Source organism: Narcine bancroftii, chromosome 9 (genome assembly GCF_036971445.1).
Source record: "Narcine bancroftii isolate sNarBan1 chromosome 9, sNarBan1.hap1, whole genome shotgun sequence".
Taxonomy (NCBI): Eukaryota; Metazoa; Chordata; class Chondrichthyes; order Torpediniformes; family Narcinidae; genus Narcine; species Narcine bancroftii.
The window spans coordinates 30,267,435-30,283,073 of NC_091477.1; the positions used below are offsets into that span (position 1 = coordinate 30,267,435).

Here is a 15,639-nt window from a genome sequence, read left to right on the forward strand (position 1 = left end):
TATGGTCACTGGACCCAAAATGTTCACCGACACATACTTCTGTCACCTGACCTGTCTGGTTCCCTAACAGGAGATCAAGTATTGCATCCTCTCTCATTGGTACCTCTATATATTGATTTAGCAAACTTTCCTAACACATTTAACCAACTTCAAGCCATCCAATCGTTTTACAGTATGGCATTCCCAGTCAATGTGTGGAAAGTTAAAATCTCCTACTATCACAAATTTATTTTTCTTACATTGGCTTGCTATCTCTCTGGAGATTTGCTCCTCCATTTCTTTCTGTCTTGGCTTTTTAATACAACCCTATCAGTTTGGTCACACCTTTTCTGTTCCTCAGCTCCACCCATATGGCCTCTGTAGATGACCCCTCTGGCCTGTCCTGTCTAAGCACAGCTGTGATATTTTCCCTGATTAGCAATGCTTTCATCCCTCCCCCTCTATCATGTCTGAAACAACAGAACCCTGAAACATTCAGTTGCCAGTCCTGCCCCTCCTGCAACTAAGTCTCACTAATAGAAATAATTTCATAATCCCACATGTAAATCCTCACCCTAAGATCGTCTGCCTTTCTGACAATACTCCTTGCATTGAAATAAATAGACCTAAGAATATTTCTATCATTTCTGCCTGTACACACATGACCTTTATCCTCCTCCATCTCACTATCTACTCTAACACTCTCGTTCCCATCCCCCTACCAATTTAATTTAAGCCCCCAGAGCAGCACTAGCAAACCTACCCATAAGGATGCTAGTCCCCTTCCAGTTCAAGTGGAAACATCCTTTCGGAACAGTTCCCACCTTCCCTGGAACGGAGCCCAAATGAAGCCCTCCCATCTTTGCCATATCATTAGCCACATATTTAGCTGCATTAATGTCCTATTTCTAGCCTCACTACAAGTGGGCATGGGCAGCAGTCCTGAGATCGCAACCCTGCAGGTCCTGTCTTCAACTTTGCAGCTAACTCCCTAAACTCTTCATCCTTCCTGCCCAAGTCATTGGACCACGACATCTAGCTGCTCACCCTCCTTCCTGAGAATACTAAGAACTCAATCTGAGATATCATGGATCCTGGCACCAGGGAGGCAACAGACCATCCAGGAATCTTGATCTCCCCCCGCAGAACCTCTTATCTGTCCGCATTACTATCGAATCCCCATCATTGCTGCTCTCCTTTTTCCCTCTTTCCTTTCTGAGCTGAGGGTCCAGTCTTGGTGCCAGAGATGTGACGACTACATCTTTTCTCTGGTAGGTCACCCCCACCAACAGTATCCAAGATAGTAGACTTATTGTTGATGGAATGACCACAGGGGTGCTCTGCTCTTTTTGTCTATTCCCCTTCCCTCTCCTGACAGTCACCTAGCTACTTGCCTCCTGACATTTGACGGTGACTTCTGCTAGTTTTTACCAAAGAGAGAATGTATTGTTCATTATTTTGCATAACACTTATGCTGACATTGGAGCTAACCTTTGTAAGAAGTGCTTTCATTTTGTAACAGATAATTTTTGTTCCTTTCCAAAATAATTTTACCCATGAGTTCCTCGGCGATAAAAAAAGAAATGTCAGCAATATTCGGTGGAATACTTATCCGGTGATCTCATGACATCTCCGTAAAAGCCTTCTCTGCCCACGTGTTTGATCTGTCTGAATACATTATCAAATGAAAACAAGAGATCAACCAAGCTGAAACAACATTTAGAGACTGTACATAAAGAGAAGGATAAACCCTTGGATTACTTCAAAATCCTCCAAGATAATTTCAAGAGAAGGCCAGCACTCAAACAGATAATTATTGAAACTTCACAGAAATTAGAAAAGGATTATCTTGCGTCATACAAGGGAATTGATTGCTAAAAGTGGGAATGCTCATTATGTGGCTGAGTTCATATATTTTGCCTTCAGAGGCCATAATAACATCTGATGTCATAAATGCCAAAGAAATTATTCAGGCAATTCCTTTGAATAATTCCACTGTTTTTAGAAAGAATTGATGAAATGTCAAGGGACATGGAAAAACAATGAGTCATTTCATTATAATCCAAAAAATTCTCGTTACAATTAGGCAAATCCACTCTGCAAGAGAATGCCACTCTTCTCATGGAAGAGGAATGGAAATGAAATGATGGAAGAGATGGATGAGAACAGAGACTAAGGGACTGACTATTTTTGAAGAAATTAAGAATGACATAAACAAGAACATTAGTGCCTGTGCAACTGATGGCCCGCTTCAATACAAAGCATTCATCACTGGCCTGAAAGATGTTACACCTTCAGCCTTTACTGCTCATTGTCTCATTCACAGGCAGCACTTAGTGGTAAAAAACTTAAGGAGGATCTTTCAATGCTTTGATATCAATTATGAAGAATGTAAACTTGATAAAATCACATCATCTACAAGACTGTGAAGAAAATAATGAACATTTACAGACACTGGTGCTGCGCACCGAGGTGAGGTGACTGTCCAAAGGAAATTGTCTTTGTCAATTGGACGCTCTGGGACACATTGCTTTCTTGCTTTCTCATAACAAGCATGGAGAAAAACTTGTTGAAACAAAGGCAGATATCTTTTACAAACTCAATTTATCGATCAGAATCTCACAAAGTAAACACAGTAATCCCATTGATAGTAAGGAATCCATTGTTTATTCCTTTGAAAAGCTCGGTCTATTGATGCAATATCAGATGTTGGGAACTTCTGTAATTTCCAAATCTGAACACAAATGGACGATGACCTGATCTGCAAGATAGATTTACTGAGCTGTTAATCCTCATTATCCTGCATTGGATATTAGATCCATTTAAGGAACAACCCACCGATGTTGATGCAGAAATTCAAGGGAGGTTGATTGAACTTCAAAGTGATATAATTGACCAAAGTAAGTTCAATCAATTAAAAAAAAAGATTTTTAGGTTGAATGATCTGCTGAATAGATTTCGAATACGATGGGAAAAGGCCAAAATATTTTTCATTGCCTTTCCCTCAACATACTTGGTTGAATATGGATTCATCAGGTAATTTCCTTGACAACATCCACAAACAGACTTGATATCACAAGAGGTGACCTTCCACTCTCATTATCTAATTTTGAGTCTGATATCAAAAAATTGCACAGGAGCATCAAACTCATGGATCTTACTAAAATTTTCATTTTTTAAGAATTATTTTTTAAAGTTCTTTTTATTCAGTTTGCATTTGAAGGCTTCCTAATGACTCATTGTGTACAAACCATGACGTTCTAAGTATCTTAAAACATTTTTTTGTAACATGTAGGTTCATGTTTTATTTCTTGCCACATGTTCAATAAAAATAATTTCCTATTTGTCTGTTTTTACTGGAATCACAAGCCACAGTTGCTGTGTTCAAAAGTAAAAACCTTGTTTTCTTTTCACCTCACATAACATCAATATTTTTCATGTTTTTATGTAGTCAGTAGGAGTGTAGCAAAGAAGAAACTAACTAAACGACTGCTTCACAGGGAAGGGGCCCCATAAACTTTGTACAGAGTCCTCAGGGGCCAGTGACAAAATAAAGTTGTGAATGTCTGATGTAAATCATCAGTCATGTGGCTGCCAATCACATTATTTATCCATCACTTAGTATTTTTTGCATTCTCATTCCTGCTCACACTCTCACTTGGATTCATGCCACAAGCAGACATTTGATTCCTGATCTAATTCATTGATAAGGACTGTAAACAGGTGGGCTCCATGAACCAATCTCACTGGTACAATACTCAGGCTTGTCATCCTGAGAAAAGCCGATTGATTCCAAGTCCTTGTGATTTATCAATGTATTGATTTCAAATCTACTTTAGTGTATCACCCTCAATTCTTTGTGCTGGAACTTTGTTCAGCAATCTCCCTTGTGTGAGACCTTGTAAAAAGCCTCAGAATATCCAAATACACTACATTCACTGGTTCTCCTCAATAATTCTATGAGATAGATCCTCAGTGACCTTCAATAGATAAGTCACACATCCATTTCATAAATTCTGTTGCCTCTGCTAACCAAAGGACAATGAAAACTTATCTGCTTTTCTTTTTCTGATGTACGGCAATAAGACTCCCAGAGTCTTATTTGTCCTGATACAGTTGTACGCTCAGAGTGGATGCCCGCTCCTTAGTGTGACACACCTGGCTCATGTCAACTCAGCTACTTACACTTGGGTGGAATCATTAGGGTCAGCAGATGGTGGTGAGTAGGAGAGACATAGGCCGCATCAGAGGTAGAGACTTTGCCATGCTTGGCTCAGGTGGACCCAGTGGTTAATAGAAAGGAATATTATTAAGCAGAAGACAGCAATGCATTATTAAGTTTTCCAAGTACATTAAACATTATTTCAAAGAGTACAAAATCAGAAGAGAAGCAATCTTACTCTACCTGTAAGAGGGGATGATTAGAATTATGGAAATGAGAAGATTGTGAAACAAGTGGGGGAGGGGGCATAGGGATGTGGAAAAAATTGTGTTTGAGCAAAACTTCAAAGTTGAAGTTTAACATCATCAAATTGTACAGGAGAAGTCCAAAATTCTGGATGACAGAAATCCGGACTGCCCGAGAATCCGAACTTTTAGAAAATTCACAAACTTTTGAAATTTACTGATTTTTTTTTGTGTGCACTTGCAAGAATAAATGCCCCAGAAGCACAGTGGTAACAAGTGCGACATTTTGAAAGGAGCAATCAAACTGTCACAATGCTATAATTTTCTTTAAAACTACTCGTAATAATAAATGAAGCGCGGTGTATTTGCTAATGAGTAAACTAACAAAATTTACCTGTTCATCTCTTTATTTCTCCTCATGTTTGAATTTTAAAAGTACTGCCTGAGAATTACAGGAAATTTGAAAATCTGGACCAACGCAATCCTTGAGGAGTCTGAATTTTCGGATTTCTACCGTACAAGATCAACCTGATGAAATAACTTTCTCTGGTCCTCAGTACAAAAAAAATGCAAACACGTACAGACAAATGATACATATGCAATCAATAGTAGAGTTTCGGGGGGTTTGTATGAGCTGTCACCAGTCATTCAACAGTCTCCCTGCCCATGGGAAGAAGCTGTTCCTCAGTCTGATGGTTCTTGCTCCTGTATATCTTTCCTGTATGCACCAAGGACATTGGTGCACACCAAATCCAAGGTGTTCTCTCCTCTTCTGGTACAGTTGAAACCATGGTAGAACTGTATTCATGTTGGCATGGTTGAAGTCACATGTCAACATTAGGAGAGGATGTCTGGGCTTTGCAGATTGCACCATAATGCTCCTTCATTGCTTCACTCTCATTAGTAGAAGGTGGAACATAATCCGCGTGAAAATCTGCAGATGCTGTGATTATAGTAAAAACACAGAAATGCTGGAGGAGCTCAGCAGGTCTCGTAGTGTCCATAGGAAGTAAAGATATATTACCAACATTTCGGGCCAGAACCCTTCCTCAAGGTATGAGTAAAAAGAAAACAGACTTGCATCTGTATGAAAGGCTGGGGAAAAGGGAAAATGGGAGGGGAGGAGTGCAGGTGAATGGTAAAAGATTAATTGGATATGATAAGAGGATAGGAGAGAGGAAAGGTGAGAATTAATTGGGGGAAGGCGATGGTTCTGTAAAATGAAAAGGGAAGAGAGAGAGAGAGGGACATATCTTGATGAAGGAATGGTGACCCTCCCCCCCCCCCCATTCTAACTGAAACTGGAGAAGTCGATATTAATGCCATCCTGTTGGAGGGTGTCCAGACAGAATATGAGAAGAGGTTTCTGCAATTTGCAGGTGGTCTCAGTCTGACTGCGTGAGACCATGAACAGACATGTCAGTGAATAGGGAATTGAAATAGGTGGTCACTGGGAGATTCCCACTTTTGAGCCGAGCTGCTTAACAAAGTGAACTCCCAGTCCGTGTCTAATATCTCTGATGTAGAGGAGACCACAACGGGAGCACTGGATGCTGTAGATTACCACTGCAGATTTACAAGTGAAGTGTTGCTTCTCTTGGAAGGACTATTTGGGACCCTGAATGATGGTGAGATGGGAGGTGTGGGTGCAGGTGGAACACCTTCTGTGCTGACAGGTGTAGGTGCCAAGGCAGCTATTGGTAGGAAGGAAGAAAGAAGTGGTTGAGGGAGTCACAGACGGAGCGGTCCCTACAGAAGGCAGAAAGGTGAGGAGAGGGACTCTGTGCCTGATGGTGAGATCATGTATTAGTTGCAGATATGCAGCAATCTGTGTGGCCAAGTATTCCCTGGACAGATCAAAGAGTCTGCATATCTCTGCTGAACAAAGTTTTTACAAGAGACATTTGTGCACCTGTTCTCATTGATTTAAATGCTCATACTCCCTCCGTGAGTCTTGCTAGAGGCATCAATATCTCTGTCTGCCCAGAAGGAGATCAGGCCATCTCGCTGTATGGCTGAGTCTGAAATGGAATCCTGGAGCCACATTTCTGATTCTGAATCTGGTTCAGATGCACCCTCAGGTAATCCATTTTCTGCTCCAATGATCTTACATTTGTGAGTAAGATCATCGGGATTGCGGGCCTGAAGGGGTTAACGCTCAGTCTAACCTCGACACCTCCCACCCCCCCCCCCTGCCAAGCTTCTGCCTTCTCACACATTTCCAATGGCCTCCCTCGCATAACAAATGGCTTCTTTCACATCTTCATTGATCTGCTTCATGAAGTTAAGCCTGCTCAGTATTTTACTAATCCAATCTACTAGTTTGAACGTCTAGTTCTGATCTCTTAGTTTCTCGAGTATCTCATCATCATAGACATCGTGTAAAGGGTTGGGGATCCCACAGTTCTATGGAAGGGAAGTGGACGTTGCGCAATCATTTTTTTCAGGTCTTCAATGGTCACGTCTGAATGTTTGGTTACGGGGTCTATCTTTCAATTCTAAATATGGAAAGCATGGTCTACTATCATAGGAAAATGTAATGGAACTGTCCCCAGACCAGTCTATTGCTATTGTTTCTAGCAATGGAAGACTGAGGAAAGAATAATGATGTGTAGTCAGCGGTGCAGTTGATCATTTAACTGAACCTAGAAATCTCTTGGTGCCTGCCACATTGACCACCGCCAGTGGGCTGATCTCGCCTCAAACCGTGCATCTTGGCGCCTCACAGTTCGGCGGGCAGCAACCTCCTTTGAAGAAGACCGCAGAGCCCACCTCACTGACAAAAGACAAAGGAGGAAAAACCCAACACCCAACTCCAACCCACCAATTTTTCCTTGCAACCGTGTCTGCCTGTCCCGCATCGGACTTGTCAGCCACAAATGAGCCTGCAACTGACATGGACTTACCCCTCCATAAATCTTCGTCTGCGAAGCCAAGCAAGCCAAAATGACAATGCATCTATTCTTGGTCACCATTGTTGATTGCAGTGGTTTATACATTAGCAGCAATATACAATCATAACACTTAATTTGGTGATTTTATGGGTTATTAAACTTTGTCCTAGATTAGAGGAATGTCACTTTCTTTCATAAAACTTTATCAGCTGTGTTGGCAGTTTATTTTCCTTCTATAAATCAATTATATTCTTGGTTTCCTTCGGTATCAGATGTTCTTGCTAATTTCATCATTCTATTTTTAGCTGAAAACTTCTTCACTTTGGTTTGGGCAACATGGTTAGTGCTTCATTTTGTTTAGGTAGCAGTTAACGTGACACTAGTACAGTGCCAGTGACCCAGGTTCAAATCCGGCAACCTGTTAGGAGATTTTATGTTCTCCGAGTGTCTGCGTGGATTTCCTCCATGTGCTTTGGTTTTCTCCCACCCTCTAAAAATGTACGAGGTTTGTAGTTAGTTGGTGTATTTGGGTGGCATGGGCTAGAAGGGCCTGTTACAATTAAAACATTTAAAAAGCAGAGCTCTATAGTGCTTAACGTAAGTGACCCTCTCTTGGTGCTTAACGTAAGTGATTGGAAGATAGAGATTAAATGGTGTATGCAGGAACCCATTGTAAATGTGAGGACCAATGCTTGTGATCAATAAGCATATGATAGACTATTCTGATTTCTGCCTATTACTGATTGAATTAAAATCTACTTGTACGTATAAGATGTTTGCTTTCCACTGTACATTAAATTTAGAAACATTGTCAGAACTATGGTTTAATTGTTATTTGAACAACTGAGCCAAACCCTCGTATTTGAGCATAAAAATTTCCCCGTTTGCATCGTTAAGCCCATGTAATATCATAAAATATTTATGATCTACCAGAAATGAAAATCGTCTGCAAACATTGATATTATTCAGTGATAAATTTAGTGAGAATGTCTGATTAGTACAATTTTGCCACCAAGTGATTTTTTGCGAGCTATTAATTTTGTCACAGCAGTTATTTTCTAAGTATGTGTTCAATACATAAGCCAATATAATTATAAGTCAGGTACTTGCCTACCAGTTTAAAATAAAATCCCATTAATTTGAGAAAAAATCTTCTGATTAGTGGTACTTGTCTTCAAATTGTTAAGCATCTACTCTATAATTGATGTTATAATTTTTAACCTTCTACAGATATAATTTTCATACTTGGAATAATCATGTTGTCACAACTACTAGAGCTGTTCAGCTGGCTTAAATAAGGCATTGGCCACATCTGAGATCAAAATTTAATGATTTGTTTATTAAACTGAATGAATGATCTGTCTTGGGAGTGTTTTAATTTGCATTCTCTTTGAAAGCAACCTTGAAAAGTTGCACATTTTTCAAATTTCTGCACAAATTTACAATGATTTTATTGTTAGATTGTAATTTGTTAACAAAAAAAAATGGCTAACTGCATTGTTGTAATTTCCCTGTTTTCTGCTGTGATTTCAAGAAGTCCCAAAAAGCAGAAGCGATGCTTAATACAGAGAAATGCAGTAGCCAGTTTGTGAACAGTGATATTCCACCAACAGTAACAAGGTAAACACTGTAACCAGACAATGTTTCAGTGTTTACTTGAATAGTGAAGAATTTTGTTGCTCCCTGAGGTTACACAAAATCTCAGATATTCCTAAATATGGCAGAATATTATGCTCTGTTTCATTTTTCTGTTAAACTGATCATCCCACTGAAGCACGTTCTTTAACCTTTGGAGTTCAGTTTAGATTTGACTAACTTAAGAATGATTCAAACCGAAATTGCTCTCTCTAATCCAAAACTTGATAGAATGCCCTTTCCTTGGTGTATATGAAATAAATGTTCAATTATAAAGTGAGTTTCAGACACCATTCTGCACATGTTAATGAGGTTGGGCCACTTAATCCTCTCCAGCAAAAGTCAACCCTCTCCATTCTTATTTGTGTGTTTTTACGCAGCTGCTGTGTAACAGTAAATTTTTGCAAAATTCTCGCAACACAGCCTGTGTAAAAAAGTTCTGAACGGGAATGAATGACCCATTCCCATTCTGAAATTGTTCCAGCAGCAGCCCTAGACTGAACAGAACTGCAGACAGTCCACCACAGTGGGCTAATGAATACAATGTATTTGATGAAGCACGATGACGTGTTCAGTTTGTGACACTGCAGTGCAAGGTTTTTAAATATGCAGCAGGAGACATTAGATTACCAGCAGTAGACAACCAAGATGTCAGTGTCGAAACATTGGACTAATGTGGAGATCTGCGAGTTCCTCATCATCCCTGCTGAGGATGCAGTCAACCGTTACCTAAGGATGCACCAACATTAGAACAGGTAGTATTAAAACTGAAGGAGAAGGGATAAGGCCCAAGTGACAAGCAAGTGGAAATGATTATGCAAGAAATTCTATCAGGTGAATGACTGCAACGGCCAGAGTGGTAGTGGACATTTGGATTGGGCCTGTTTCGATCTCTGACATAACATCTGAGGCACTGGCCACTCTGCGCATCTGAAGGCATTAAGGAGCAATGTTGAGGAGCCAAAATCCCCACTGGAGGGTACTGAACCTTCAACCTCCACAGGTCGCATACCTGATGCTGATCAAATGAGAAGCGCGGAAACCAAAGCGAGTAATGGAGCTCCTTCACCTCAAGAACAACAAGGTAAAACCCTTTTTCTTCTCATGATCAACACACTTCATCATGTGCTATGTACCATGGTGTTCCTTTGTACTGAGGTAACATCTGTTCCTTTGTATGTGTGTCTGCCCATGAGGAGCTGTCTCACTAATGTAGCAATTGTTCCAATGCTTCCTAGGGTTGCAGTGGCCTAGGAAGAGAGCAAGATTGATGAAGGCTAGGGTGATGTACCAGGAGATGTGTGAGATACTTCAATCACTGAACCGTGATGATATGGAGAGGGAACTGAAGTGCCATGAGGCGGACAGACTTAACCATGCGAAGGAGATGGGCAGGTTTCACGAGCATGTATGAAAGATTCTAAACCAAAGTGCCATCTCGAGGGACATGATAAATACGTTTTCATTCTCGCCTCAAATGCAGTAACCTCATGTACCCCCACCACAGACTCCCACCCTGCGGTACATCCCTCAACAATCCCAGAGGCCAGATTTTCTATCTGTCCCCCAAACGTGGTGATGTAATGCACCACCCGGACAAGGGTATGAATCTTTTCCTTCATTCCCCCCCCCCCATCCTTCCACTCCTCTTTTCAGTAATGTAACGTATTAAAGTGGGCATGTATAGGTGTTCTAATGGCACAATAGTATCACGGTGACTGCAGTTGAGTGAAGCGCCAAAATTTGAGCATTTGCAAGATCTGCATAATATTTGCACAATCTTAAAGGTTCAAATTCACTTGCATTACAATTTGATATTTATCCGGTCTGAATGTGGTCCATTCTGTCGAGGTGAGCGTCGCTATTTGCACATAGGTAACTCATTTAATGCACTGGCAATAAGCATTTTCATTGAAATTCAAAGTCTACTGTAAGGAATTACAAGTGTACCATTTAAATCTATTGAAAGCAGTCATGCAGCAGGTCACGTTCTTAGAGAAAGCCAAGAGTTCAGGATGCAAGTGTTTCAACTATTATTTACAAGTGCACGAATACATCTACTAAAACCAATCATGCAAAATTTACATGCGAACAGAAAAAACAAGAGTGCAAGATGCAGGTGTTCCAACTATTCTTACACAAGTGTACCAGGTACATCTACTGCATGCAGTCATGCAAACATTTAAGTTCTAACAGATTGGCAAGAGTTCAAGATCAAACTTTAATTAAAAAAAAGAACCTCCATACATGTGTGCACAACACAAGAACTACAGGCAGTTGTTGCCTACATTCATTTCTTACAGAATGAACGTGATTGCCTCTTGTATTTCTTGGGAACTATGTTGAGGTCCTCCCGGTTAGGGAACATGCTCTGGCATATCAGGCAGATCTCGTTGATAGATATACTACTCATCCAAGAAGTGTTCCTTGTTGCTCTCACATATATTGTGCAGAATACAACAGGCAGCAACAACATTTGGTGTGAAAGTGGTACAAATATCAACAACCTTTCTGGTGTCCAAATGTATTTTCCACCACAATCCTTGCAGAGTTCAAATGTTTGTTGAAGCTACACTAATGCTGATTGAGTGCATTGTGTTTGGTAAACCCCTTCATTAACCACTCCCTAAGTGGGTAAGCTGGGTCTCTGCTTAGATGCACAGGGATCTCCACTCCGTTAACAAATTTAGATTTCTATTGGTATAACAATTAACAAGTTTCAGGGCCTTATGCACCCTATGAAATCAACATATAAATGGCTGGACAGTGGGGTACATTAACTTACTTCATGTGGGTAGAAGCAACCTTGTTCCTCAGCATTTTTGTAGAGGGAGGAATTGGCTAAAATGCATGCATCCCAGGCTACTCCGCATACACATCAATGAAGCTAGAACAACTAGAAATCTGTGGTTAGAAAGACAAATGGTTCACAAAACACTTATAAAGCACAACTCAGAACATGATCCTTACCAGTAGTTATGATTTGTATCTGCCTGCAAAACAATCAAGAGCCATCTTCAGTAGGTAACTGAGCCATCACTGAGTGCTCTAACATAATGGCACCACCACACATTGGATATCCCCATTCTGCAAATGCTTTGATTGTCTTCTGGTGTGGAGTTGAGTGCCATTTGGTAGCTGAACAAAACACTACCCTCCCAAGTGCTCCAGTTACTTGGCATACCAACACAGACAGTGGCCTCACCTATGCCAGAAAAACAACTTTTGGATCGATATTCACATGGCATTGCATATCACCATAAAGCAACGGCAAGTCTAAGCCAAGGATCCAGAGATTGTCTTGTGCCTAAGATCTGGCTCAATGAGTCCCAAGACAAAGTCAGAGGTCTCCCAAGACGTACAGAAATGAGACCTCCATTCATCATCATCAAAATTGTTTGGAATATTATATCAGTGCATGAGCCAGCTATCTCTCTTTTTCCTCTATGTTGTTGTCTGCAACATTAGCGCAATTGTCTCATAATAAAGGAATATCTCCAGCATTTACTGTCCTCTCATGTTTCTTCATCAAATTCTCCTGGAATGCATTTCATGTTGTATGAATTTGTTCTGGCTCCATCTCCGCATCATGAAGGCATGCATGAAATTAAGGTTTGTTTGAATAATGCTATATATACTTAATGCTAACATTAACGTGATCTGTGGATTGAGATCCATTTTGCTCTTCTGTCTGGAGGCTTTTTTAGATGCAGATTAATGATGTCACTGATGACATCGACACAGTGATGCTGTGCGTCACACAGAGGGTCTATGTCATGGTCGACTGACATCCAGCCTTCGAAATTACTGCAACTCAGATATTTAGTGCCAATGTCCTTCCTGTGTGAATGTCCACTAAGTGTGATCATTGTTGATGGGAAATAATTACAGCAGTTGTATAAAAACCATAATTGCTGAAATGCTCCTTCTCAGGTGAATAAGCCTTGATGAAGGATTTCAGCCTCAGGCATTGACCATTCTTAACATTCTTTCTCTCCATCTGATACTGCTCAACCCACTAAATTTCACCAGCTTCCAGAATCTGCAGTCTCTTCTGTCTCCAATCATCCTGGTGAATCTCCCCTGCATCTTCTCCAATACAATCACTTTCTTCCGATTATATGGCAACTGGGATTACATACTGATGTATGTTGCCTGCTGCAACATTTTACATTGTTCCACAATAACATCTATGACTGACCAATGATGGCAAATATCCTGTCTGTTTTCTTCAACACGTTAGCTAAGTGTGTGTCTGCCAACAAACGTCAGGACATGTATACCAAGGCATTTCTTCCCCTTCGCACTTAAAATCCTGTCATTCATTATGGATATTCTAGTCTTATTAGTTCTCCAAAAATACATTTTCTTGTTTTTCCAGTACTACCATTGCTCCAACATTATTTTGTAATTCACTATCAACAAAAGCACCAGTTACAACCACGCTAATTACATTCTAAATTATACAGTATTTAGATTGTTAACTGTAACCCTAGCAGCAATCTCTGAAAAACACCACTGGCCATAGGCTTGTAATGGCTGAAACTATTCTCCAACATCATTTTTTTCCACTATTCACCAACCAGTGTTGGATACCATTTTCCAAATTCCCTGAGATCTTGTGGACTCTTCCTACTTGGACTATAGGTGTCCTTGTACTTTCTGTGCTCCATTCCTTTCTCAGTATGTTCTCCTCTGAAATTACGTTCTCCAAGTCATCAGCAGATGGTCGCTCCTATATCTACGATAACATTTGTCATTCTTCCTGGTTGTCTCACTTTTTCGGGCAGCGCTCATGCTTGGGAAGGCTTCTAGCCATCACAGGTTATCATAAAGCTTGGTTTTGAGTTAAGGCATAACTTTCAAATTTATGGGTGATTAAGTTACTCAACTCCATTAAAACTCCATGAATGCCTTGCACAACATGCAGACATGAAGACCTTTTCCTAATAACACTGAAATTCATTTGCACCGTTTTGGGACATTTTAATTCAAATTTAAATTTCCCATTTTAAACCTTTTAATCCATTGGATTACAACATAAATTTAGCCACCTAATAAAAATTCAATCTAATAAATTAAAGGAATTATGTAATTTCATGTGCCCTGCAATTCAAGTCAAGATCAGAATGAATTTTAATATGCATGGGCAGACTGTGTCCACTATAATAGAAATCAACTATATTTCAACATGTTACAGAATATCAATTAAAGCAAGTGCATAATTCACATAAATATATTGCGGCATCATCCATTAGTGCAAATCAATTTTGTTCATGTTATGCAGTCAACTTCATTTGTATTGTTCTTGATCATTATATTATTCTGAACGCATGCATTGAATCGTGCAAACCCAGCACTTATCATCATAGAGGATATATTAAAGGCAGAATACAGAATAAGTTCCTTACACCCGTTGGAAGCACACTGGACTTTTGGAGACAAAAAGGGTAGGTTGGGGGAGGGGAAGAGCAGAAGTGATTTGAACATTAATTTTTCTTCTTCAGTATCGCTTCTGCTCTTTCTCATTTTACCCTCCCTCCACTTTGGTTGCATCCCTCTCAACCCTCATTTCCCAACGTGATTCATCAGTATTTCCCCCCCCCCCCCACCACACCTTTTTTGGTTCCATCTCATCTCTTTACCCTACCATTCTCACTTTCTCTTATTAAATTTCCAGCCGCTGGTAGCCTTTGTCTTCTAATCACCCACTCCACCCTGACCCTTTTGTTTTTCTTTCTTCTCTCTCTCCCTTTGACTGACATCTGTCAATCTACTATTTCTGTCCATTGTGTTTCACCTGTACCTGGTTCATCAATTCCATATGGAGTTCTTCTCCCCCTCCTCCCACCCTGTCCTCTTGACATCAGCTTCTCGTGTACATTTCCCCAATCTCGATAAAGTGTACTGGCACCCAAACGTTAACCATTCTTTTTCTTCCACCAGTGTTGCTCGAACCACTGATTTTTTCCAGCAGGTGGTGTTTAGCTCCTTACAGCTTATGCTCACCAACCTGCTCGATCCTTTGATGACCTGATCCACAGACCCGGGAACGTTTCCATTCATGTCCGTGCACTGCTCATTATGGTCACAGCTCATCTGCTAATAGACCAACAGAGATCAGAGCAAAATAGAGTTTCAAAAAAAAATTTCTTGCTATCATTAGGGCTATGTTGAAACTATCAGTGAATAATTTGCTACTTTGTTCCATATGAAATATAAAAAAAATTGGTTACTGGTACTGGCTAAAGACACCTTTATAATATATTTGATGTGCAGTACAATATATTACATGGCTATTTATGCTTCCAAATAACCCATAGTGATCAACATTTACTCACAAAAAATATTTTGTTAAAAGGTTTATATTATATTTGTTAAGCTGACCATATTTCTTTTGGAAAAAAATGCAATAGTTTGTTGATTATTTTTCAGATAATTTAATACTCTCTGCCTGAAGGCTTCTTGGAAATTCTTAGAACCCCTGTTTATTATAGTCAGCATTTTTCTGTGGCTGCATTATTTGAGGCCATTAAATCATTTCTGATATTGTATTGGCACTGTGGATTTTATTGAAATACTTGGATTCTCATATATCAAGCTCACTGGACATATTTGCCCTTCCACAATGGCAGTGGTAATATAAAGCCATTTCTGAATTTCAGAAAATTGTTTTACCGGTATTTGAACAAACATTTTTTGCATCAGTAAAATGCACTTGTCT

General features: G+C 40.0%; 1 long non-coding RNA gene across 1 annotated transcript in view; it reads left to right on the top strand.

Moving 5' to 3' along the window:
* The first annotated feature begins 9,659 nt into the window (after positions 1–9,659).
* The window catches only part of LOC138742866 (uncharacterized), a 49,930-nt gene continuing 43,950 nt past the window's right edge, over positions 9,660–15,639 (top strand). Inside the window, exon 1 of the long non-coding RNA XR_011344463.1 lies at positions 9,660–9,999. This is a non-coding gene — a long non-coding RNA (uncharacterized lncRNA). The remainder of the gene's footprint in view (positions 10,000–15,639) is intronic.